Genomic DNA, 27952 nt, shown 5'->3' on the forward strand with positions numbered 1-27952 from the left:
ACTTTTTTTTTTTTCAGGAATTTTCCTTCAAGTTCGGGGGTGCGCGCTATCGCCGGGGCACGTTATAGCAAGATAAATACGGTAACTGAAATACATCACAGGTGTTTGCAGCTCAGCGATTGCAGTATTCTAGTCTGCCTCTCCCCAAGGTAGTTTAACCACTTGCCGACCGGCTAACGCTGATACACGTCGGCAGAATGGCACGGCTGCACAAAGCAATGCACCTGAATGTGCCTCCGTGCTCCGTGACCATGCCCCCGGGGACCCGCGATCGTGTCACGGAGTGGCAGAACGGGGAGATGCCTATGTAAACAAGGCATTTTCCTGTTCTGCCTAGTGACAGGACAGTGATCTACTGCTCCCTGTCATCGGGAGCAATGATCACTGTCGTGTCACTTGTAGCCCAGCCCCCACACAGTTAGAATTACTCTCTAGGACACACTTAACCCCCCTTCATCGCCCTCTTTAGCCCCTTCCCTGCCAGTGTCATTTACACAGTAATCAGTGCATTTTTATAGCACTGATCGCTGTATAAATGACAATGGTCCCAAAATGGTGTCAAACGTGTCCGCCATAATGTCACAGTCACAGTCACAATAAAAATCTTATGATCGCTGCTACTACTAAAAAAAATAAAATTATAATAAAAATGCCATAAATCTATCCCCTATTTTGTAGATGCTATAACTTTTGCGCAAATGGCCTTCAGGAGAAAGATTAAAACCCATCTCTTCTGAGGTCAAGGGGTTCCTTACCCATGAAATGGATACAGCGCCCAGAGGCGATTCAGTTTGCATGTGTTGCGCTTTACAAGTTTCTCACTCACACTCACTCGCAAACCAATCAATATACGCTTATTGCGTTTTTTTTCGTTTTTTTAATAAAAAGTATGTAGAAGAATACATATCGGCGTAAACTGAGAAAGAAATTAGTTTTTCTATATATTTTTTAGGTATATTTAATATTGCAAAAAGTAAAAAATATTGCTTTTTCTTCAAGATTGTCGCTCTTTTTTTGTTTATAGCGCAAAAAATTAAAACCACAGAGGTGATCAAATACCTCCACAAGAAAGCTCTATTTGTGGGGGAAAAAAGGATGTCAATTTTGTTTGGGTTAAACGTTGCACAACCATGTAATTGTCAGTTAAAGCGACGCAGTGCCGAATCGCAAAAAGTGCTCTGGTCAAAAAGGCGGTAAATTCTTCCGGGGCTGAAGTGGTTAAAACCCGGCGTGTTAGTGGGTCCTGAGGACAGGAGTTGAGAACCAGTGGATTAGGAGATTGTGAAGATCGTTCCATGAGCCATATATACGTAAAATGTTATGCTCATCTACTTTCTTATGATATTATTTTTCTGCTGTGACCGGTCAGAATAGTTTTGTTTAAATTGATCGACACGAATCGATCGATGACACAGTATGTGTCTTTTTGATAATTTATACATCTAATTACATTATCCAATTCTGTGAAGAATCATTTGAACGGATACCTGTATGGCCACCATAAGTCTAGCCCTGCTTAGCCAATCTGGTCAACTCATCGTTAACCAAACAGCCTCCCTTCAGCAATTCTGATTAAAAAATAAACAGTAAAGCCGGCCATACATGGGGTTGAATTCAGAAATCGTAACTAAGAATTTTCCTTTCGAATTTCCTTTCGAATTTCGCCCCAACCGCCGATTTTCGTATGGCCATCAAATTTGAGTGATCGGGCATGTTGGAAATTTTTTGAAAAACAAACTTTGATTTATTGATGGGAAAATTGTGCGAGAAATATACTGTATTTATCGGCGTATACCGCACACTTTTTTCCCCTTAAAATAATGGGGAAAACCGTGGGTGCGCGATATACGCCGATACCCGCTTCCCGCGCTCAGTTTGAATGCCTGCGCCAACATATACCGAGTGCAGTACACTCGGCTACATTCGGCCAGGCTCGGCTTCGCTCGTGCTCACGCATAAACGTCACAGAGCGTGAGCACGAGCGAAGCCAAGCCTGGCCGAATGTAGCCGAGTGTACTGCACTCGGTATATGTCGGCGCAGGCATTCAAACTGAGCGCGGGAAGCGGCGATTCGACAGGGAGACAGCGCGGGAGAAGCCGGGAGGACACCACTGAAGCCGCCGATGGACGCCGCGCAAGACACCAAAACTGTTAGTACTAAAAAAAATGTTTACAGGAATTGCGGGTCCACATTCGGGGTGCGCGCTATACGCCGGAGCGCGCAATACCCCGATAAATACGGTAATCGAAAAAGAAATGCACTTGTGCTGTGACCTGGAAAGGAGAAAAAAAAAAGATTCCCAGCCACCAATTTTCTTTTCTGTAGCAACACGAGATGAAATTGAAGACTTGGTTGGTTGAATTCCAAAATCAATGGTGGCACCATCGGATCACAACATTTCTGATTTTCAAAAGAAAATTAGTTCGGAATTCGACCCATGTATTATCAATAAAACCATGGCAGTACCTGCCTGGAGTTTGCATGTTCTCCCTGTGCGGGTTTCCTTCAGGTACTCCAGTTTCCTCCCACACTCCAAATAAATGCTGGTGGGATAACTGGCTCCTATCTAACTTGGCCCTAGTATGTGTATGTATGAATGTGGGTTAGGGACCATAAAGTGTAAGCTCCTTGAGGGTAGGGACTGAAGTGAATGCATACCTTGCATCTTTTTGAGATGGGAATGAGGGAGACCTGTTAGCAAAAGTATGTAGGTATAGGACACGCCCCCTTAAAGGAGAATCATACCGGAGGGAAAAAAAGATTAAAGGGTTTGTAAACTCTCATGTTTTCTCACCTTAATGCATCGTATACATTAAGGTGAAAAAAACTTCTGTCACCCCCCCACCGGCGACGCGCTATTCCCCTCTGCCCGTTGTCTTGGCTCTTGATTGGATAGATTGATAGCAGCGCAGCCATTGGCTCCTGCTACTGTCAATCAAATCCAAGGACGCGGGGGGCGTAGGGTTGCCACCTCATCCCTTTAAACCCGAACACATATAAATTACACCGATTCTGAGGCTAATTTATTGCAGGAAAGGCACCAAGTGAGTTTAATTACCACCTTAATCAGCCACAGAACCTGTGTAATTAATATGTGTTCAGTTTTAAAGGGATGAAGTGGCAACCCTACGTGGGGGCCGAGTCCAGCATTCTGCGTCTATGGATGCAAATGCTGGACTCGGGAGTGTGCCCGCAAATTAAACCCCGGGAGAGCGTTTCACCTATGGGGTTATACGATGTGGGGAGGCGCTACCAGCACCACCGGGGGACCCCAGAAGTGAAGGATCGGGGCCACTCAGTGCAAAACAAAGGTAAGTATGACATGTTTGTTATTTCAACTAAAAACAAAAAACAAAGCCTTACAATAAAACTTTAAACCCACGAGTGTTTTTTTTTTTACCTCTATATTTCCTTTATATTGGCTTTTGAAATTTACAAATGCAGCAATTTAGAAATTTGATGAAAGGGTTAGCACGGGAAAACATCTTCTAAAGGATAAGTAGTGCATTTTAAATACAATTATATAGATCAGACCAAAATGAGGGACACATGAGGAGGAAAGAGGGACAGAGGGACTTTGTTCTAAATCAGGGACAGTCTCTCGAAATCAGGGACAGTTGGGAGCCATGTACTATATATATATATATATATATATATATATATATATATATATATATATATATATATATATATATATATATGTGGAAAACGCTGCGTAAACTGATGATGCTATATAAGTACCTGTAACAAATTAAAAATAATTTATACATCCAATTATATTACCGTATTTATCGGGGTATTGCGCGCTCCGGCGTATAGCGCGCACCCCTAATGTGGACCCGCAATTCCTGTAAAAAAACATTTAAGTACTTACAGTTTTTGCGCAGCGTCTGCGGCTTCGGTGGTGTCCTCCCGGCTTCTCCTGCGCTGTCTCCCCGGCGAATCGCCGCGTCCCGCGCTCAGTTTGAACGCCTCCGCCGACGTATACCGAGTGCAGTACACTCGGCTACATTCGGCCAGGCTCGGCTTTGCTCGTGCTCACGCTCTGTGACGTTTATGCGTGAGCACGAGCGAAGCCGAGCCTGGCCGAATGTAGCCGAGTGTACTGCACTCGGTATACGTCGGCGCAGGCATTCAAACTCAGCGCGGGTATCGGCGTATATCGCGCACCCACGATTTTCCCCTTATTTTAAGGGGGAAAAAGTGCACGGTATACGCCGATAAATACGGTATCTGATTCTGTAAATATTATGACATCTATGGCCACTATAAGTCAAACGCCGTTTGGCCAATCTGGTCAACTCATCACTAGCTGCCGGAATCGAAAATATATTACAGAATAGTATATTATTATAACATGATCCTATGTGTTTGATAATAGATCAATATACAAGAGCACAGTAACCAATATACAACAAAAACAATGCATCTGCGGTGGAAACAGGTCGCCGTCGTCGGGTTGATGTGCTCTGCAAATCAGTTCTTTTTATGCCGCTTTGTTTAATATTGAATTTCATGAAATTCCTAGACTGTACAGATCAGCCATACAGATAGCGCAAGGAAAGGTTTACTAACATGGAGTCTGCTTGAAGGTGAGAAAGATGTACGCAGATTACAGAGCTGCGTACACAACATGCGGCAAAACATTGAGCCCCAGCCCAGCAGACATGAGAAATACAGGCGGATTGTACTCACTGTGAGTCTTCGGCTGGGAGCAGCTGTCAGCCTGACACAAGCTGTGTGGGATCAGCAGAGAAATGAATGGGTGTGGAGAGACCAAGGGATGAAGGATGGGTAGGGTGGAACTACAGCGCATGACGAGAGGCTCAGGAGAGAACAGAGGAGGACCTTCAGAGAGAATGGAGGGCATAGAAGGGGCAGCTGGAAGGAAATAATGAACCTGCATTGAAAGATTTAATGGGGGATAATCAGAAACGCTGAGCAAAGGCAGTCTGCTTGGATGGCAATGCCTTTTTTTTTAAACTGTATCTACTGGAATGTAACATAGTGTGGCCAGGATCTGGATCAGACCCTTCCCGTTGACAAAAAAAGTCCCCATCATTTCAAGGTAGACAGGTCCCGTCTGCTTCTGCCTGTTTCTAAGAGTCATAGCCGGGGCTTCAGTTTGGAAAAATAATAAAACGTCTAGGTCTGATGGGGGTTTCCATCTTCTCGGATTTGGCTCCAACTGGGGTCGGTCCTGGGAGTATCCTTATACCATGCCCTGACCCCAGGGCCGGCCCTATGATGGGACCGGGTGGTACCATGGGTACCAGGCAGCACTTTTAGGGGGGCAGCATACTGATGCCCGCCAGCCCGTTCCGCCAGCTCCGCTACCCAAATAAAATGGATGTCCTTTTTTTACCACAAATAGAGCTTTCTTTTGGTGATATTTGATCACCTCTGCGGTTTTTATTTTTTGTGCTATAAATATATATATTTTTTAACTTTTTACTATAGTAAATATCCCCAAAATTTAGAAAAATAAAAGATTTTCTTCAGTTTAGGCCAATATGTATTCTTCTACATATTTTTGGTACCAAAAAAAAACAAAACACAATTAGCGTAAATTGATTAGTTTGCGCAAAAGACATTGTGGCCGCCGGCAATTCACAGGTCCCTTTATACTCCTGGATACATGTATAGAGCCATGGCAGGTCCTTTTATACGCCTATATGCATGTATAGAGCTATGACAGGCCCTCTTTATACATCTATAGAGCCATGACAGGTCCTCTTTATACATCTATAGAGCCATGACAGGTCCTCTTTATACTCCTTTATACATGTATAGAGCCATGACAGGTCCTCTTTATACTCCTTTATACATGTATAGAGCCATGGCAGGTCCTCTTTATATTCCTTTACATATAAAGAGTCTCCACAGGTCCTCTATATACATGTATAGAGCCATGACAGGTCCTCTTTAGATGTATAAAGAGGACCTGTCATTACTCTTTACATGTAAAGGAATATCAAGAGGACCTGTCATGGCTCTATAAATGTATAAAGGACTATAAAGAGTAATTGACATGGCTCTATACATGTATAAAGGAGTATAACGAGGGCCTGTCATGGCTCTATAGATGTATAAAGAGAACCTGTCATGGCTCTATAGATGTATAAAGAGCCATGACAGGCCCTCGTTATACTCCTTTATACATGTATAGAGCCATGACAGGTCCTCTTGATATTCCTTTACATGTAAAGAGTAAGGACAGGTCCTCTATATACATGTATAGAGCAATGACAGGTCCTCTTTATACTCCTTTATACATGTATAGAGCCATGACGGGTCCCCTTTAGTTATCATGATATAAAATAATGAATGTGGGGGCCTTTTGGTTGACGTGATTTTTTTTCTGGGGGGGGGGGGCAGCATTTCATTCTTGGTCCCAGGCAGCACAATGTCTTGGGCCGGCACTGCCTGACCCCCCAAAGGTGGCTCCTCATTGATTCGAGCCAGGCATTTTTCACAATAAAGGATCATGTTCTTTAACCGCCTCAATACCGGCAGTGTTCATTTTGTCTACTAAATTAACACTATTTTAGTTGACTAAAATATGACTAAAACAATTCAGATGACTAAAATACGACTAAAACCAAAATGGCATTTTAGTCCAAAAAAAAATGACTAATGCCGCATACACATGGTCGGAATTTCCGACAAAAGAAGTTCAACAAAACATTTATTTTTTATTTATACAATTTATTGCATTTTAGTGTAAATATGAGATCTGAGGTCTTCTTGACCCGTCATGCTTTTTTGTCTATTACAAGGGATGTTTACATTCCTTGTAATAGGAATAAAAGTGACACAATTACATTTTTTTAAAAGAACAGTGTAAAAAATTTAAATAAAAGGTAAAATAAATAAGAAAAAAAATGAATACAGTTTTTAAACGCGCCCTGTCCCGCCGAGCTCTCGTGAAGAAGCGAACACATACGTGAGCAGCGCCCGCATATGAAAACGGTGTTCAAAACACACATGTGAGGTATCGCCGCGATCGGTAGAGCGAGAGCAATAATTCTAACCCTAGACATCCGCTGTTACTCAAAACATGCAACCTGTAGAATTTTTATAAACATTGCCTATGGAGATTTTTAAGGGTAAACGTTTGTCGCTATTCCACGAGCGGGCGTTGGCTATCAATTTACTCAGCGTAACATTATCTTTCACAATATAAAAAAAAATTGGGCTCATTTTACTGTTGTCATATTTTTTTATAAAAAAAAAGTGTATTTTTCCAAAAAAAGTGCGTTTGCAAGACCGCTGCGCAAATACGATGTGACATAAAGTATTGCAACGACTGTGATTTTATTCTCTAGAGTGTTAGAAAAAAAAATTCTGATGTTTGGGGGTTCTACCTAATTTTCTAGCAAAAACATTTTAACTTGTAAACAACAAATCTAAGGCTGCATTCACACCTCCGTGACAAGATACGCCGCTTACGCGGCGTATTTTGCCTTGAGTGTGTAACTTTTTTTCACAAAGCCTTCCCATTGCTTTGTATGGCCGAACGCCAATGCCGCCTGAAAAAAAGGGTCCGGGACTTTTTTTCAGGCGACAGGCGTACGGCGTCTATGAGATGTGAACCATCTCCATAGACAGCAATGGGAATTCTCCCCTCCAGCGGCACGAGCGTCCGGCGTCGGGCGTTTTGTCGCGGAGGTGTGAATGGGCTCTTGGCAAGCCCTATGGGCCTCTTTCTGTGTTGACTTCATAGGTATCTCTCTGGTTACCTGCAGCTGGTTGCCAATATTTCCAACTTGCTGAGGGTCCCAACTTAGTTGCTGTGGGTCCCCGCATATTGCTGAGGGTTTCCCACTTTATTGCTAGGGGTTCCCACTTATCCCACCCTAATGCCGCGTACACACGATCATTTTTCAGCATGAAAAAAAAACATTGTTTTACAGCATGTCGAAAAAACGAAGTTTTCCCAACTTCATCATTAAAACGACGTTGCCTACACACCATCGTTTTTAAAAAATGATCTAGCAAAGCGTGGTGACGTACAACACGTACGACGGCACTCTAAAGGGGAAGTTATATTCGCCTTTGGGCTGCTTTAGATGATTCCGTGTTAGTAAAAGACGATTTGCGCTTTTTTGTCTGTTACAGCGTGATGAATGTGCTTACTCCACTATGAACGGTAGTTTTACCAGAACGAGCGCTCCCGTCTCATAACTTGCTTCTGAGCATGCGCAGGTTTTTTACTTTGTTTTAGCCCACACACGATACATTTTTTACAACCTGAAAAACGACATTGTTTAAAACGACGTTAAAAAATGCAGCATGTTCGGAATTTTTTTTTTTAGTTTTTCAGAACCTGAACACACGATCATTTTAAAATTTAAAAAAAAAAAAAAATTTTAAAAACAAAGTTTTTTTCATGCTGAAAAATGATCGTGTGTACGCGGCATTACTCCCGCTTGCTCGTTACTCAATGACCAGTCCAGGGTATTTGTGTTTTTGTATTTTATTTGGAACTTGGATGGAAGAAGGGATGAGTGAGATACTCCAACTGGAACTATTCACAATAGATAAGGACAACTCTCACTTGAATTATCTGTGAAAGCAGACATGGGCCCGGATTCACATACAGCGGCGCATAGTTATGCCGGCGTAGCGTATCGAATATACGCTACACCGACGTAGCGCAGAGCGGCGAGCACAGTATTCACAAAGCACTTGCTCCCAAATCTACGCTGGGTTCCCTTGGCGTAACTCGTCGTAAGTGGCAGTGGGCATGAGCCATGCTAATGAGGCGCGACCCCATGTAAATGATGGGCCGATCGCCATCAAGATACGAATAACGAACGGCGCATGCGCCGGCTCATGGACGTATCCCAGTGCGCATGCTCAGAATCACAATGGAACGTACGCCTTAGATACGTCGAATCACTGCCTACGACTTGAACGTAACCTACGCCCAGCCCTATAGACGTACTACTACGTAAACGACGTAAAATACGATGGCTGTTCCCTGGTCCATACCTTTGCATGAGTTACGCCTCATAGATGGGGAATAACTTTACGCCGGACGTACGACTTACGTAAACCGCGTATATTAATGCGCCGGGCGCAAGTACGTTCGTGAATCGGCGTATCTCACTCATTTGCATATTCGAATCGTAAATCAATGGGAGCGCCCCTTGCGGCCAGCGTAAATATGCGCCCACGATACGAAGGCGTAGAAAACTTACGTCGGTCGGATGAAACCTATTTACAGGCGTATCTTGCTTTCAGAGTCAGGCGCATAGATACGACGACGCATATGTGCACTTACGCGGCGTATCTCGAGATACGTCGGCGTAAGTGCTACGTGAATCCGGGCCATGCTGTTTAAACCATACAGCCACATCTATGTAAGTCTTCCTGCTCTCACTAGCAGCAGACTTGATGCACTATAATATCTTCAGGACACTCTCTAGCATCCCCTTTACAGACACCTGTCTGACTCTTCTAGCTGAAAGGGGCGGCCCTCACGACACAGATCTGTACTCACTGTAGGCAGAATCAGATCCTCCTCTTCTCAGGTCCCTCACCAGAACTCCTGGCCCCTCCCTCCTGCCGAGTGCCCCTACAGCAAGCAGCTCACTATGAGGGCACCTGAGCTGAGCCACTGCTCTGTGTGTCCATTTAGACAAAGCTGTGGTTTGACCCCTGCCACCTCTCTCTCCTCTGACTGACTGGGCCATTTTTTGCGATACAGCACTGCATCGCTTTAACTGACAATTGCGCATTCTTGCGACATTGTACCCAATCAAAATTGACGTCCTTTTTTTCCCCACAAATAAAGCTTTCCTTTGGTGGTCTTTGATCACCTCTGTGGTTTTTATTTTTTGCACTATAAACAAAAAAAGAATGACAATGTTGAAAAAAAAAAACACAATGGGCTAGATTCAGATAGGTGAGCAGATCTTTAGATCCGCGTAACCTATCTGATTTACGTTACGCCACCGCAAGTTTTTCAGGCAAGTGCTTTATTCACAAAGCACTTGCCTGTAAAGTATCTTAAATCCCCCGGCGCAAACGACGTAAAATTTCAAAACTCGGCGCGGGAACGACGGCCATACTTAACATTAGCTACGCCTCATATAGCAGGGGTAACTATACGCCGGAAAAAGCCGAACGCAAACGACGTAAAAAAAAGCGCCGGGCGGTCGTTCGTTTCTGAATCGGCGCAACTCCTCATTTGCATATTCCTTGCGTAATAATACGAAAGTGCCACCTAGCGGCCGGCCTGGAATTGCAGCCTAAGATCCAACGGTGTAAGTCACTTACACCTGTCGGATCTTAGGGATATCTATGCGTAACTGATTCTATGAATCAGGCGCATAGATACGACGGCCGGACTCAGAGATACGACGGCGTATCAGGAGATACGCCGGCATATCTTCTTTCTGAATCCGGGCCAATATTTTTTACTTTTTGCTATAATAAATATCCCAAATTTAAAAAAATAATAATAAGTTTCCTCAGTTTAGGCTGAGATATATTCTTCTACATATTTTTGGTAAAAGAAAAATCGCAATAAGTGTATGTTCATTGGTTTGTGCAAAAGTTATAGCGTCTACAAAATAGTTTATTGATTTAATTTTTTTACTAGTAATGGCGGCAATCTGTGATTTTTATCGGGGCTGTGACACTGCGGCGAACAAATCAGACACTTGACACTTTTTTTAAACCATTGACATTTATACAGCGATCAGTGCTATAAATAGCCACTGATTACTGTATAAATGTCACTGGCAGGGAATAGGTTAACACTAGGGGGCAATCAAGGGGTTACATGTGTTCCCCCACACATTTAAGAACAGAACAAACAGTGAGGGGATTGGACTGACTGGGGAGGTGACCGATCGGTGTTCCTATATACTAGGAACACACAATCTGTCTACTCTTCCCTGACAGAACATGGATTTGTGCGTTTACACACACAGATCCGTTCCTGCTCTGTCAGGAGCGACCGTGGGTGCCTGGCGGACATCGGCTCTTCAGTGAAGCAGCGTGCGCCTCCTATAGCCCTTAAAGTGGCCGCTGTACAGCTACTGCAAGTCACGCAGGGGAACCATTCTGCCGTTTGACGGCGGGCGGTTGGCAAGTGGTTAAGTAACAAACATGTTATACTTGCCTGCTCTGTGCAGTGGTTTTTCACTGAGCAGCTCTGGTCCCCCCCTGCCGGCACTCCTCCCCTTCGAACAGTGCCCCAAGAGAAAACCACTAGCTCTGGGGGCACCGCTGCTCTATGCATCTATAAGACACACAGAGCTGCGACTCGCCCCTGCCCCCTTTCCCGCTCTCTCCTTATTGGTTAACTGCCTGTGATTGACAGCAATGGGCTCCAGCTGCTGTCTCAGCCAATGAGGGGGTAGAATCCTGGGACAGCTGAGGTTATTGTGAACATCGCTGGATCGGAGGAAGCACACAGATGGCATAAAAGGTAAAAACCTTCAGTCTTTAGAACCACTTTAATCACCACTGGGTTTTTTTTTTTACCATAGAAACGAAAATACCGTATATACTTGAGTATAAGCCGCCCCGAATATAAGCCGAGGCACCTAATTTTACCACAAAAAAATGGGGAAACTTATTGACTCGAGTATAAGCCTAGGGTGTCCATCTGCATGACTCACTGTGTCCATGCCTCACTAGGCATGTGGAAAAGGGAAACATTTGTTTTGTTTCGTTTTAATTCGTTATTTCGTTAATTTCGTTAAAGCGGTAGTTCACCCCCCCCCGACACGATTTTACCATCGAGACAGGCATTGTAGCGCGAGCTACAGTATGCCTGTCCCGATTTTTTTAACCCCGGACTCACCTTGTAATCGGACATCGTAGATTTCGGCTCCCGCGGGGAATGGGCGTGCCTATGGAGAGGGAGGATGATTGACGGCCGGCCCTGGCACGTCACTCTCCCCGAAGACAGCCGGAGTAGGTCTCGGCTCTTCACGGCGCCTGCGCACAGGCTATGCGCACGCGTCGTGAAGAGCCAAGCCTATTTCGGCTATTTCCGGAGAAGCGTGACGCGCCAGAGCCGGCCGTCAATCATCCTCCGTCTCCATAGGCACGCCCATTCCCCGGTATCTTCGATCTACGCGTACAAGGTGAGTACGGGGGTAAAAAATTCGGGACAGGCATACTGTAGCTCGCGCTACAATGCCTGATTTTATGGTAAAAGAAAAAAAAAATTTTTTTTTTTCGTCGATAGGGTGAACCCCCGCTTTAAGTTAAATTCGTTACATGTTTTAAATTCGTTTTCGGAATTCATTCGACCGAATTTCGAAAAATACGGTCTAATTCGAAAATATTTCAATCGTTTTCGGAATTTGTTTGTTTTCGACCGAATTTAGAAAAATCCGGTCGAAATCGAAAATATTTCAACCGGATTCGAAAACAAATAGTCTCTTTTCGAATAGAATTTGTTTTCGAATTCTGATCGAATTTCGTCCGCAGGTTTTCGATTCGGAATCGAAAACGTTCGTTCGGATTCGGTAAATTCGTTAATATTGCAATTCGGGAATTCGTATGCGTCCGAATAATGAAAAATGTGTCCGAATTTCGATTCGGAACCAAACAAAATGCACATGCCTATGCCTCACTGTGCCCATGCCTAGACTGATGTTTAACATGGGAGTCTATGGAAATGGGGCTACATGTGTGCCAAGTTCCGGGTCCAGGGGACCTATGACCGGCCAGTACCGGGTCCCCAAAATCACCAGAGAAATTACCGTTTAACATGGGAGTCAATGGAAGGGATGCCCGGCTTTGAAAAATCGGTGCTCCCCGGCCGTAGGTCCCCCGGACAACAAACTTTGCACACTTGTAGAGGAAGAGTGGGGCTATATGTGTGCCATGGGACCTATGGCCGGCCGGTACCGAGTCCCCAAAGTCCGGGAGATCAGGCGCAAAAAGTGCATGTGAGTATAGGACGAGGGGGGCATTTTCAGCACAAGAAAATTTGCTGAAAAACTCGGCTTATACTCGGGTATATATATTTTTTTTAACTTGTTTTTCCTAGATTATTTTCAAAATGTTATTACAAACTTTCTTCGTAAATTTAGACCAAAGTCCACTATTCTAGGGTATATTTCAATATTCTTAAGGTGTGCAGTGAAGATTTTGTCATATGAGCCATGCAACCTCATCATTTCTGAAGCTGCTGCCAGCAGGCACTTTTTATGAGCTAGCATTGGTCTGTAACCCTAGTATGTATGTTACTAAACTAAGCAACGAGTCACTGACAACATTGACATTAAAGCGCTGGGTGTAGGATCCAAATGCATGAATTTAAAGTAAACCTATGGTTTGTCATGCAGGACCAAGAACAGGTCCTTTAGATCCAGTCCCCCAGCAGCACACGCTCTTTTTCTCACTTCCCAGCTGCTCCATTTAGCAACTGGGAGGCAACTGGTTTGAGGTCACGGACCATGGGTTGAGCATCCCTGACGTAAAAGATCCCAGGACCTTATTTATACCTCCTGCCCCATTGCCCTGTGCTACCTCCAACTACCCCACTTACCTGGCTAGCCTTAGCATCACATTAACTTGTTCAATAATGATAGCCCTTGTCTGGGCTCTTCTGAGTCTTCTGGGGGCATAGTAGCTGTAGCGCCCCCTTGCTTTCAGCATGGGCACTACGCTAAAGTTAATAGGGAGTGGGAGAGTTAATTTGCTCCCACTCATGATTTGTTCAAATTTCGGGACCTCTGTCATTCCAGAATTGTCCACTGGGTCAGTCTGTGGTCCAGGGATGCAGTGCCATCCCTGGCCAGCAGTTGGCGCTAGAGGGGTTCTGGCAGAGAAAGCTTTCCCAGCAGCCAATTAAAGGAGTTTTTCCCTTGCAAGGCATGCTGGGGGAGAGTATATCTGGGACAGGTGTCATGTGTTCCACAATCTCTGCGGGGTCCCCGTTCCAGGTGCGGTACCCACCTTCAGGGTACGCGCATCCATGGACCCCGCCAGCGTGGCCCACCTGGCCAAAGCTCAAGGCTGCATTGAACCTCATCCGGAGGTGAAAGGGGACCCCAGTGTTTTGCTGGGTTTCACGACCTATTGAGAAAATCCCAGTCTGGGATCGGGTGTCCGGACCACTGACGGGTATGCTTGCTGTCATCCGGGGGGCCTGTTTAAGGAAAAGTCTATTGGGAGGAGTTGCTCTTTATTCACCTAAGTCCTTTAGTGAAATTGGCCTGTGGCCGAAGCCCTGGAGCCGGGTCTGTGAGACAGACCTGCTCCTCCCAGACAGTTCAGAGTGACACTTCGGCTGCCAGGCCTATCATAGGGGTCTGTCCGGGGGCACTTTACCCACTCCAGGTAGAGTGACGACGAGTTACAGAAGTTTGTACTATACAAAGTAGTACTTACTACTCCATTGCAGTGGCGGTGCGTCCATAGGGACGCAGGAGTGCCGCCCCCTCTGGCTCGCTCACAGCCAGTAAAATATACAGATTCATACACTGTATGAATCTGTATATTTTCGCCGCTGCCGCCCACTATTCAGCTGGCCGGATGTTGAGCGCCGGTCAGCTAAATAGCGGCAGCTGACTGGCTGTGTGGAAGTGCCTATCAGGGCCAGCGGCCCTGATAGGCTGTCCGAGTACAGCCCTGAGGCTGTAGTTGGCTTCCTGAAGCTCATCCTCGGGGCGTACCGGCCGTACGTCCGAGGATAAGACTGACAGGCGTCTCAGCCAATCAGGTAACCTGATTGGCTGAAGCGTCATCGAGGGCGGGACGAGGGACATCGAGGGACGTAGAAGCCATAAAGGTAAGTGTCAGGGGGGGGGGGGGGGGGTACTGGGCACAGTGGCTACAAGTGGGGGTATAGTGGCTACAAGTGGGGGCACAGTGGCGACAAGTGGGGGCACAGTGGCGACAAGTGGGGGCACAGTGGCGACAAGTGGGGGCACAGTGGCGACAAGTGGGGGCACAGTGGCGACAATTGGGGGCACAGTGGCGACAATTGGGGGCACAGTGGCGACAATTGGGGGCTGTGTTTGATGGCATAGTGGTGACAATTGATGGCACAGTAGCTGCGTTTGATGGTATGGCACAGAGGCTGTGTTTTGATGGCATGGCACGATGGCTGCGTTTTAATGGCATGGCACAGTGGCTGCGTTTTGATGGCACGGTGGCTGCGTTTTGATGGCATGGCACAGTGGTTGCGTTTTGATGGCATGGCACAGTGGTTGCGTTTTGATGGCATGGCACAGTGGCTGCGTTTTGATGGCATGGCACAGTGGCTGCGTTTTGATGGCATGGCACAGTGGCTGCGTTTTGATGGCATGGCACAGTGGCTGCGTTTTGATGGCATGGCACAGTGGCTGCGTTTTGATGGCACGGTGGCTGCGTTTTGATGGCACGGTGGCTGCATTTTGATGGCACGGTGGCTGCGTTTTGATGGCACAGTGACTGCATTTGATGGCATGGCACAGTGGTGACAATTGATAGGTACAGTGAGGCTGGAATTGTTTTTTTTTTTTTTCGTTTGCGCCCCCCCAAAAATTTTGAGCACCAGCCGCCACTGCTCCATTGATATCCAGGCCTGATACTGCAAAGTTTTCTCCTTCTATCCTTTCATCGACCTTGTCCTTCCAAATACGATGTTGATGTTGGCCGTGTTGGCCTGGAAATAAAGCATTGAAAACTCCTCAATCACTGTCTGGACCTTCGCTCACTATTTGTTCCACCACTGCACCCCTCGAGCCATGTCAGGGTAACGTAATTTGCCGATCCCAAATTAATCAGCGGCTCCTTCGGGGGTGAGCGCTACATAGCTAAAATGGAAAATCTATAACAAGTACCTAGAAGAGTAAACTAGGTGACTTCAAAAGCATACTTGAGTGTGCTTAGTCTGCATACTTCATGAATTCCAGTATTTGCAGTGGGCCGGGACTAAAGACTGCAGACACAAAAGGGTGAGATAAGGAAGGGGGAAATGGAGAGAAGCGAAAAATAAGGAGATACAAGAAATCATACTGGGGTAGATTCAGTAAGATATGCGCATTTTTTACGTAGGCGCAGGGCACCGTTTTTGCCCTGCGCCCCCGCAAATTTTCTGCGCTACCCTCGATTCACGGAGCAGTAGCTCCGTAAATTGCGAGGGCGCTCCGGCAAAATGCCCGGCGTAAGCGCGCGCAATTTAAATGATCCCGTAGGGGGTGGGAATCATTTAAATTAGGCGCGTTCCCGCGCCGAGCGTAGTGCGCATGCTCCGTCGGGAAACTTTCCCGACGTGCATTGCGGTAAATGACGTCGCAAGGACGTCATTTGCTTCAAAGTGAACGGCATCCAGTGCCATTCACGATTCACTTACGCAAACGACGTCAATTTCAAATTTTGCACCGCGGGAACGACGGGTATACTTTAGCATTGGCTGCCCCTGCTATAGAAGGGGCAGCCTTACGCAAAAAAAAACGCCGTACGCAAACAACGTAAACTGCGTACGCAGGGCTCGCGTAACGTTGTGAATCGGCGTTAGTATGCAATTTGCATACTATACGCTGACCACTACGGGAACGCCCCCTAGCGGCCATCGCAAGAATGCAGCCTAAGATATGCGGGCATAAGAGCCTTATGCCACGCATATCTTAGGCTGCAGTCGGCGTAACGAGCTTTCTGAATACAGAACACTCGTTACGCCCGGGCAAGTAAGCAATTGCGCTGCGTAACTATGGTTACGCAGGCACAATTGCTCTCTGAATCCGGGCCACTGTTCTTAATAGGACTCATGACCCTGAATGCGACCCAAACCATACTCAAACTAACACAATAACAACCACAAGATGACCCCAAACCTCATCAATAGAGTTTTACTAAACCCAGGACCCTGCATTTACTATATCTGGTCGTCCACAGTACATAGAACATGGAAATGCATTATTTTTTTAGTAAATATAAATTGCTAAATACCTTTTCTCAGCAGTATATAGCAGTCTTGTGACTTCTATGAGTGCCTGGTTAAAGCTTGTAGGAGTTTCCATTCTGCACTGACTGTCCTATCAAGATGCGGGACCCCTGACCCTCTATCTGGACAGTGCTGATTGGCCCTGTGCTGATCACATGCACCCTCTCAAGAAAAAAAACAACAACTCTCTATCAATGCACACCAAACTGAGCATGTGCAGCCTGTTCCCTGGCTCTGTATTATCATTAAATATATTGGGGACAGTGCAAGGAGGAGAGGATCAGAGAAAACAGGATCAAAGAGCCTTTTTACACAATGCAGAGAATTAACCCCTTAGGTTCCACAGTGAGTATAACAAGCATGCTTTGCTGCATATACAGACTGATTTTACTGCTGTGGGTTTAGTAACACTTTAATCACTTGACCTCCGAAAGGTTCTACCCCCTTCATCACCAGGCCATTTTTTACTATTCAGCATTGCGCTATTTTAACTGGCAATTCAGTTAAATTCAGTATTCAGTGCACATCTCTGCTGACACCAGCCTGTCAATAGGAGTCAATGGGTGGCCCGCTCTGGAACCCGACTGAAAAACGGACAGGCAGATCCGTAAAAGGGGCCTTAAAGCGGAGTTCCGCCCAAAAATTGAACTTTCGCTTTTCGGAATCCTCCCACCCTCCAGTGTCACATTTGGCACATTTCAGGGGGAGGAGGGAGCAGATACATGTGTAATTCAAGTATTTGCTAACACTTCCGGGCAAAGATCACTGCAGTATCCGCGGCAATCTACGCCATGTCTGGCCCCTCCTCCCTCCCCCTGCTGTCTTCTGGGAGACAAACAGGTCTCAGAAGACAGCAGGGACCAGTGGGATCGCGCATTTAGGGAAACAGGCTGTGAAGCCGCAAGGCTTTGATTCCCTTACCAAAGATGGAGACGCCTCCACCCAAGAGCCGAGGGACAGATCGGCTTCAGGTGCCAACATTGCGGGCGCCCTGGACAGGTAAGTGTCCATATTTTAGCTATTTGTAGCTGCTGACTTTAATTTTAAATAAAAACACATTTAAAAAAAATCGGCGGAACTCCGCTTTAAACATATCCAATAAAAAAAGTCCAATTTCTTCATATAATTAGGCCAAAATGTATTCTGCTATGTATCGTTGGTGAAATAAAAAATAAGGGCCTGATTCCCAAAAGAGATACGCAGGCGGAACTGCTGTTCAGTCTGTGCCTAACTTTGGAAACGATCCTCAAAAGGCTTTTTCCAAAGTTAGGCAGAAAATCTGACATGTGTAAGACACTTACACGGTCAGATCTTAGGATGCAGTACCGCATCCGCCACTGGGGGCATTTCTCATGGAAATGCAGCTTTGAGTATGCAAATGAGGACTTAAGCAGATCCACAACGCTTTTCATCAGCTTTTCAGCACTGTGATTTCTGCGTAAGTTCCCATTTGCTTGCGCAAAACTAGGGCTGGTTTTATAATGTGTAAAGTTAGTCACACCTTGTAAAGGCCCATTCAAGCATCGGCATTTGGTATGCATTCCTGAGGGAGAACTCCACGGCAATTTTTAAATTCAAAACCGGCATGGGTTCCTTCCCCCGGGAGCATACCAGGCCCTTAGGTCTGGTATGGGTTGTAAGGAGACCCCCCCTACGCCGAAAAATCGACGTAGGGGACCCCCTACAATCCATACCAGACCCGTATCCAAAGCACGCTATCCGGCCGGCCAGGAAAGGGAGTGGGGACGAGCGAGCGCCCCCCCCCCTCCTGAGCTGTGCCAGGCCGCATGCCCTCAACATGGGGGGGTTGGGTGCTCTGGGGCAGGGGGGCGCACTGCGGGCCCCCCCACCCCAGAGCACCCTGTCCCCATGTTGATGAGGACAGGACCTCTTCCCGACAACCCTTGCCGTTGGTTGTCGGGGTCTGCGGGCGGGGGCTTATCGGAATCTGGGAGTCCCCTTTAATAAGGGGGCCCCCAGATACCGGCCCCCCACCCTAAGTAATTGGATATGGGGTACATCGTACCCCTATCCATTCACCTGGAAGCAAAAAGTAAAAGTTATTAAACACACAACACAAGGGTTTTTAAAATAATGTATTAGTCTGCTCCGGAGGCCCCCCCTGTCTTCTTTATTAGCTCCAATACCAGGGGGGGCTTCTTCTTCCGCTCTCCGGGGGTCTTCTCCGCTCTCCGGGGGGGGCTTCTTCTTCCGCTCTCCGGGGGGGGGCTTCTCCGCTCTCCGGGGGTCTTCTTCCATCTTCTCCCCTCTTCCGCTGTTGACTCGGCGAACCCCGGTTCTTCTGCAGCTGTCCGGTGCCTTCTTCTTCAGCGCTGGCTGCCTGCTATCTTTGTGTGTTAGCTCAATTACTAGCAGGCAGCCGGCGCGGTCTTCTGTGACGTCAGGTTCTTCTTCTCCCCTCTTCCGATGTTGACTCGTCGCCTCTTGTTGCTGTAATGATGGAAGCGCGCCTTGCATCCCATTTATATAGGCATCACCGTCCCATCATGCTCCGGTAGGTACCCACGTGGTGGGTGCACGTGGGTAGGCACCCACCACGTGGGTACCTGCCAGAGCATGATGGGACGGTGATGCCTATATAAATGGGATGTAAGGCGCGCTTCCATCATTGCAGTGTCAAGAGGCGACGAGTCAACATCGGAAGAGGGGAGAAGAAGAACCTGACGTCACAGAAGACCGCGCTGGCTGCCTGTTAGTAATTGAGCTAACACACAAACATAGCAGGCAGCCAGCGCTGAAGAAGAAGGCACCGGACAGCTGCAGAAGAACCGGGGTTCGCCGAGTCAACAGCGGAGAGCGGCGAAGAGAGAAGAAGACCCCCGGAGAGCGGAGAAGCCCCCCCCGGAGAGCGGAAGAAGAAGCCCCCCCCGGAGAGCGGAGAAGACCCCCGGAGAGTGGAAGAAGAAGCCCCCCCTGGTAATAGAGCTAATAAAGAAGACAGGGGGGTGCCTCCGGAGCAGACTAATAAATTATTTTAAAAACCCTTGTGTTGTGTGTTTAATAACTTTTACTTTTTGCTTCCAGGTGAATGGATAGGGGTACGATGTACCCCATATCCATTCACTTAGGGTGGGGGGCCGGTATCTGGGGGCCCCCTTATTTGAGGGGACTCCCAGATTCCGATAAGCCCCCCGCCCACAGACCCCGACAACCAACGGCAAGGGTTGTCGGGAAGAGGTCCTGTCCTCATCGACATGGGGACAGGGTGCTCTGAGGTGGGGGGGCCCGCAGTGCGCCCCCCTGCCCCAGAGCACCCAACCCCCCCATGTTGAGGGCATGCGGCCTGGCACGGCTCAGGAGGGGGGGGGCGCTCGCTCGTCCCCACTCCCATTCCTGACCGGCCGGGTAGCGTGCTTTGGATACGGGTCTGGTATGGATTGTAGGGGGACCCCCTACGTCGATTTTTCGGCGTGGGGGGGTCTCCTTACAACCCATACCAGACCTAAGGGCCTGGTATGCTTCTGGGGGGGGGGAACCCATGCCGGTTTTTTCTTTGAAAATTGGCATGGAGTTCTCCCTCTCAGGAATGCATGCTGAGCGACGCTGTCATTTTTTTTTATAATTATTTGTTTTCCCGGCGCGTATATTTTTTTTCATCCGTCGCAACTTTAGTGTCCCGTCGCAATCCACAAAGCCCGGCGTCAATTACGTTCGCGCGCTGCACGTCGGGAAAATTACGTCACACGCATGCGCAGTACGGCCGGCGCGGGAGCGCGCCTCATTTAAATTTTAAACGCCCCCCAGAGAGGAGGACCGCCTTGCGACGGCGGCACTTAAGTTACACGGCCTGAAATTTCTAGGTAAGTGCTTTGTGGATCAGGCACTTAGGTAGAAATTTTAAGTCAGTGTAACTTAACTGCTGAAAGTTAAGTTAGGCAGCTTTTTTGGGAATCAGGCCCTAAGTGTAGACGCTACCGAAAATAAGCCTGGGTCTTATATTCATTATGGCAACAAAAGACACAATAGGGCTTATTTTCGGGGTAGGTCTTACCATGTAATGTGCTGTCTTCTCTCCCCCTCTCCCTCCCTGTTAGGAATCCCCAGTGTGAACGGAGTTAAAATGCTTGTAAAATCCTATAATCCACTCTATTACAGTAGTATATAATGTACAATGTGTGTATTTCTGTAATATAATTGTGCCAAATACCTTCATTATAGCAGCACTCTGTGCTTTTGTGACCTGCCGGAGCTCTCTTCCCTGCATTTATGTTACAGAAACACTCACATTGTACATTGTGTACTACTGTAATAGAGTGGGTTATAGTATTTTAAACTAGGGCTTATTTTCGGGGTAGGGCTTTTATTGCAGTCCTCCTAGAAAATTACGCTAGGTCTTATTTTAGGGGTAGGTTTTATTTTCAGGGAAACAGGGTATAACTTTCACACATACCAATTAATATACAAACTATGGTATATATACTGGAATTGACATGGCTATAGATGCTATACTGTAATTGTGTTTATCAGCGACTTATAGTGGGATAGGGTGGTGGACTATTTGGGAGGGTCACTAACTGCCACTGACATTGCTAGTGACACTAATACAGTGATCAGTAATAATACTGTATACTGACACAGTACTAATGACACTGACTGGAAGGGGTTAACATCTAGGAGCAATCAAGGGGTTAACTGTGTGCCTAACAATGTGTAATATGTGCTGCTGCCTTTACTTTACTATCTGGCTGTGGCCAATCACACACAGAACTCTGTGTGCATAGCTTCATAGATTAACCCAAAAAAGCAGGAAACCTAACGCCAATCACCTAACTTCAGACAAAATCATTAGCTGTCCAATCACAGCACGGGTCAGCGGGAGCGTGCGTATGCACCCTGCCGAACTCAGAAGAAAGTGCCAATGCACAGGTATGTGATTGTGTCTGCGCCTCCCCCCTAGGGTAACCACATTTCCAAACTACCATTCAGGGACACCCATCCTTCCCAAAAATCAGCTTGTAGCACAGCACAGTGATTGGACACAAGAGGCGGGATTTATGATTTCTCCAATCACAAGCAGGGGGCGGGATTGTGCTCCTCCAGGCATTCCCGGCCAGGACAAGTACTGTCAGTGAGTAAAGCGGTGATGTGGCAGCCTTTTTTGGGGGCATCAGATTGGCCTGGGGGGTGGCTGTGTCAGTTTCATTCCGGGACACTGTATTGTCCTGGAATGAATGTGCCCGGGACAGACCTGCAAAATGGGGGCAATCCGGGACACGTGGTCACCCTACTCCCGCCTACTTGCAGTATATTTACTATGAGCAGTTGGAAGGTGGTTAAACCTAAACAGGAACAATATAATCAAATAAAAAAAAACACATACATAAAGAGGGCAGGAATGCGCCCAAGATGGACATTAACCACTTAAGGACCGGACCAATAAGCTGCTAAATGACCCAAGGGGTTTTTACAATTCGGCACTGCGTCGCTTTAACAGACAATTGCGCGGTCGTGCGACGTGGCTCCCAAACAAAATTGGCGTCCTTTTTTCCCCACAAATAGAGCTTTCTTTTGGTGGTATTTGATCACCTCTGCGGTTTTTATTTTTTGCGCTATAAACAAAAATAGAACAATTTTGAAAAAAATTAAATATTTTTTACTTTTTGCTATAATAAATATCCCCCAAAAATATATATATATAAAAAAAAATGTCCTCAGTTTAGGCCGATGTGTATTCTTCTACCTATTTTTGGTAAAAAAAATCGCAATAAGCGTTTATCGGTTGGTTTGCGCAAAATGTATAGCGTTTACAAAATAGGGGATAGTTTTATTGCATTTTTATTAATTATTTTTCTTTTACTACTAATGGCGGCGATCAGCTTTTTTTTTTTTCGTGACTGCGACATTATGGCGGATACATCGGACAATTTTGAGACATTTTTGGGACCATTGTCATTTTCACAGCAAAAAATGCATTTAAATTGCATTGTTTTTTGTGGTAGATTATACCAGAACAGATATGAGCCCGCATACATCGGTGCCTTTGCAGTTACTCGAACAAACACACCTGCCAGACCAAAGGTATTGCTGTATATTACATTTCCAAACAACCTTTCTTCAAAACTCGATAAAACTGGTCTTTACAACCTGCCAGCATCATTTAAATGGTCCAAACAGTCTACCATAAATACAGAGAGGCCATTACCAGAGTTAACATCAAAGGACAACTTGAAATCTTTCAAAACAACATCTACAAAGTAAGCCCACATGGTGTGAAACGCGCAGCAAAGCACCGCATTTTTTCAGGGTTTGACAAATTTGCTTGGACTCTAGGAGCCAGCTAAAAAAGTTAGTAGCCAAAAAACGCACCCTGTCCCGCCAAGCTCGCGCGCAGAAGCGAACGCATACGTAAGTAGCGCCCGCATATATAAACGGTATTCAAACCACACGTGAGGTGTCGCCGCGATTGGTAGAGCGAGAGCAATAATTCTAGACCTGACCTCCTCTAACTCAAAACATGCAACATGTAGAATTATTTAAACGTCGCCTATGAAGATTTTAAAGGGAAAATGTTTGTCGCCATTCCACGAGCGGACGCAATTTTGAAGCGTGACATGTTGGGTATCAATTTACTCAGCGTAACATTATCTTTCACAATATAAAAAAAAAAATTGGGCTAACTTTACTGTTGTCTTATTTTTTTAATAAAAATAATTGAATTTTTTCTCAAAAAAAGTGTGCTTGTAAGACCGCTGCGCAAATACGGTGTGACAGAATGTATTACAACGACCGCCATTTTTTTCTAGGGTGTTAGAATAAAAAATATATATACTGTTTGGGGGTTCTAATTAGAGGCAGTGAAAACATATTAGAACTGCGGTTTTGCTACTTGTAATTCAACTACTTGTAAAAGCCAACGACCACCACAAGATGGCGCCAGATCACAGAAGGAAGCTTAGGCCTGCAGAAGACCACAAAGCCACGGCCTCAATTACCGGCCGCCGGCTTTGCGGCTTTCTGCAGGCCTAAACTTCCATCTGTGAAGGCTGCAAAGCCGCGGCCTCAATTACCGGCGGGCACGAGCCCGCCGCGGTCGCGCAGTGGGGCGCATGGAAAGTGTCTCCTTGCACCCCCACCTCCCCCGCCGTGCCGGCCGGTAATTGAGGCCACGGCTTTGTAGCTTTCTGCTGCCCTAAGCTTCCCCCGGGCGCCAGGTCACAATTTCTTGTCGCAATTGCGACCGGGCGCCCGGATTTTGTCGAGCCCTGCACAAAATATTTCATAATTTCAATTATTTCACAAACAGTAAAACTGAAAAAAAATCAACTACAGTGGAACCTTGGATTACGAGCAAGAGAAGAGAGGAGAGAAGATAGCAGGAGAGGAGAGAGCAAGAGAAGAGAGGAGAGAATATGAGAAGAGAGGAGAGAATATGAGAAGAGAGGAGAGAAGATAGCAGGAGAGGAGAGAATATGAGAAGAGAGGAGAGAATATGAGAAGAGAGGAAAGAATATGAGAAGAGAGGAGAGAAGATAGCAGGAGAGGAGAGAATATGAGAAGAGAGGAGCGAATATGAGAAGAGAGGAGAGAATATGAGAAGAGAGGAGAGAATATGAGAAGAGAGGAGAGAATATAAGAAGAGAGGAGAGAATATGAGAAGAGAGGAGAGAATATGAGAAGAGAGGAGAGAATATGAGAAGAGAGGAGAGAATATAAGAAGAGAGGAGCGAATATGAGAAGAGAGGAGAGAATATGAGAAGAGAGGAGAGAATATGAGAAGAGAGGAGAGAATATGAGAAGAGAGGAGAGAATATGAGAAGAGAGGAGAGAATATGAGAAGAGAGGAGAGAATATAAGAAGAGAGGAGCGAATATGAGAAGAGAGGAGAGAATATGAGAAGAGAGGAGAGAATATGAGAAGAGAGGAGAGAATATAAGAAGAGAGGAGCGAATATGAGAAGAGAGGAGAGAATATGAGAAGAGAGGAGAGAATATGAGAAGAGAGGAGAGAATATGAGAAGAGAGGAGCGAATATGAGAAGAGAGGAGAGAATATGAGAAGAGAGGAGAGAATATGAGAAGAGAGGAGAGAATATGAGAAGAGAGGAGAGAATATGAGAAGAGAGGAGAGAATATGAGAAGAGAGGAGAGAATATGAGAAGAGAGGAGAGAATATAAGAAGAGAGGAGCGAATATGAGAAGAGAGGAGAGAATATGAGAAGAGAGGAGAGAATATGAGAAGAGAGGAGAGAATATAAGAAGAGAGGAGCGAATATGAGAAGAGAGGAGAGAATATGAGAAGAGAGGAGAGAATATGAGAAGAGAGGAGAGAATATGAGAAGAGAGGAGAGAATATAAGAAGAGAGGAGCGAATATGAGAAGAGAGGAGAGAATATAAGAAGAGAGGAGCGAATATGAGAAGAGAGGAGAGAATATGAGAAGAGAGGAGAGAATATGAGAAGAGAGGAGAGAATATAAGAAGAGAGGAGCGAATATGAGAAGAGAGGAGAGAATATGAGAAGAGAGGAGAATATGAGAAGAGAGGAGAGAATATGAGAAGAGAGGAGAGAAGATAGCAGGAGAGAATATGACAGGAGAGAATATAAGAAGAGAGGAGAGAATATGAGAAGAGAGGAGAGAATATGAGAAGAGAGGAGAGAGCAAGGGAGGAAAGGATTGTCTAGAAAAAAAGGAGAGGAGAAAGATGAGAGGAAATGAGAGAGAAGAAAAGGTTGAATCGAGAGAAAGGGGAATGGAGGGAAGAAGGGAGTGTATGAGAGATATAGAAGGAAAAAAGACAAACAGATAAAGAAGGCGAGAGAGGAGAGAGCAAAGAACTGCAATATTCAGTCAGACTTTTCTTGTATTACAATTTAAATGATGTTTACAAATATGTGTGGCCTGTTTGTGTAATAGTGGAATGTTTTATGTGTAGGCTTATAAATATATTAAAGCACAAAGTAATACATATTTATAAAGATGTTTTGTCTTTACTGTATACAGTATATGTTTCATGTGTTGTTTACCTCTATTACTGTCGGAGTCTTTTCATTCCGCATACCTCTCTCATTCTGAGGCTCTGGGGTTCCTATGACTGCAGTCTGGGTCATATTACACTTCTCATAAACTGACCTCCTGGGGTTTCCTCCAAAGAAAAGAACTTGTAGGTCAGCTGACTGCGGAATGTTTGCCTTCAGTGGAATTCCTGACACATTATTTTACGCAACGGGTGTGCGTTTTGATGTGCTGCTATGCATTTGCATTGCACTCTGCATAGTGTGTTTGGGTGCCATTGACAGTGAATGGCAAAGGACCACATGCACATGACAACATTTTTTTTTTTTTTTTGCATTTAAGAGATCTGAGTTCTTTTTGACCCCAGATCTCATATTTAAGAGGACCTGTCATGCTTTTTTCTATTACAAGGGATGTTTACATTCCTTGTAATAGGAATAAAAGTGATCCATTTTTTTATTTATTTTTTCAGTTTAAAAATTAATATAATAAATAAAAATAAATAAGAAAACAATTTTTTTTTTTAAATCGCCCCGTCCCGCCAAGCTCGCGCGCAGAAGCGAACGCATACGTGAGTAGCGCCCGCATATGAAAACGGTGTTCAAACCACACAAGTGAGGTATCGCCGCGATCGTTAGAGCGAGAGCAATAATTCTAGCCATAGACCTCCTCTGTAGCTCAAAAGATGCAACCTGTAATAGAACGTCACCTATGGAGATTTTTAAGGGTAAAAGTTTGACGCCATTCCACGAGCGGGCGCAATTCTGAAGCATGACATATTGGGTATCATTTTACTCGGCGTAACATTATCTTTTACACTATATAAAAAAATTGGGCTAACTTTACTGTTGTCTATTTTTTTATTAAAAAAAGTGAATTTTTTCCAAAAAAAGTGCGCTTGTAAGACCGCTGCGCAAATACGGTGTGACAAAAAGTGTTGCAATGACCGCCATTTTATTCTCTAGGGTGTTAGAAAAATATATATATAACGTTTGGGGGTTTTAAGTAATTTTCTAGCAAGAAAAAACTGTTTTAGCCAAATCTGAAAAACAGACAAGGTCCTTAAGCCCTTTTTCAGTTTAAAAATTAATAAAATAAATAAGAAAACAATTTTTTTTTTTTTTAATCGCCCCGTCCCGCCAATAACATTTTCTATTTTATTTAAATTGTGTCCTGATAAGTAATTTTTTCTTTTCCAAACCAATGTTTATTTATCAGAATGTGGTGCCCTTAGGAAACCCCTTTACTTTCATATTTATTTCAAAGTCCTAAAGCCTGAGAATCACCAGGATAGTCAGGCAATTAGCATGTTCAGATAAGAAAGCCTGTATTCCCAGTGGCCCAGATTCACAAAGGAGATACTCCGTCGTATCTCTGTTTCTATCTATGCGACGGATTCATAGAATCAGTTACGCATAGATAGCCCCTAGATCCAAAAGGTGTAATTGTTTTACACTGTCGGAACTTAGGATGCAGTACCGCGGCCGCCGCTGGGGGGAGTTTGCGTCGTAAACCAGCGTCGGGTATGCAAATTAGGAGTTACGGCGATCCACGACGGTTTTTCGCGTTCACTACGTCGCCGCTAGTCTAGTTTCCCGTCGCAAATTTAGTCGTCGTTTTTGGTGCCTTAACTTTACACAGCACACGTATGTGCTGTATAAAGTATGGCCGTCGTTCCCGCGTCGAAATTTAAAAATTCACGTCGTTTGCGTAAGACGTCCGGGAATACGGAAGTACGCTACGCACGTCGCCCATCGAAAAAATGACGTCACTTCGCGCAAAGCACAGCGGGAAATTCAAAATGGAGCATGCGCAGTAGATCCGGCGCGGGAGCGCGCCTAATTTAAATGGCACACGCCCCTTTGAATTACGCGGGCTTACGCCGGAGGCCGCCGGCGTAGGTTTTCATTGCAAGTGATTTGTGAATCAGGCACTTGCGATGAAAAATTGCGGCGGTGTAACGTATCTATGATACATTACGCCGCCGCAGTTCTACGTGAATCTGGCCCAGTATTCCTGGTTCTCTCATGGTTTAGGATTCAGATGAATGTTCTTGTGATATATAATGCAA

General features: G+C 45.6%; 1 protein-coding gene across 2 annotated transcripts in view; it reads right to left on the minus strand.

Annotated features, from left to right (window-relative positions):
* LOC120916465 (carcinoembryonic antigen-related cell adhesion molecule 16-like) overlaps positions 1-25911 on the minus strand; it is an 85554-nt gene extending 59643 nt beyond the window's left edge. The window contains exon 1 of one of the 2 annotated variants that reach the window (XM_040327444.1): positions 25893-25911. The gene's annotated coding sequence lies outside the window, so the exon portion shown is untranslated. Of the gene's footprint in view, positions 1-4696; positions 4798-25892 lie in introns of those variants that run through there. The other variant, XM_040327442.1, reaches the window with a different exon arrangement.
* Positions 25912-27952: the final 2041 nt, after the last annotated feature.

Source organism: Rana temporaria, chromosome 10 (assembly GCF_905171775.1).
Source record: "Rana temporaria chromosome 10, aRanTem1.1, whole genome shotgun sequence".
Lineage (NCBI taxonomy): Eukaryota > Metazoa > Chordata > Amphibia > Anura > Ranidae > Rana > Rana temporaria.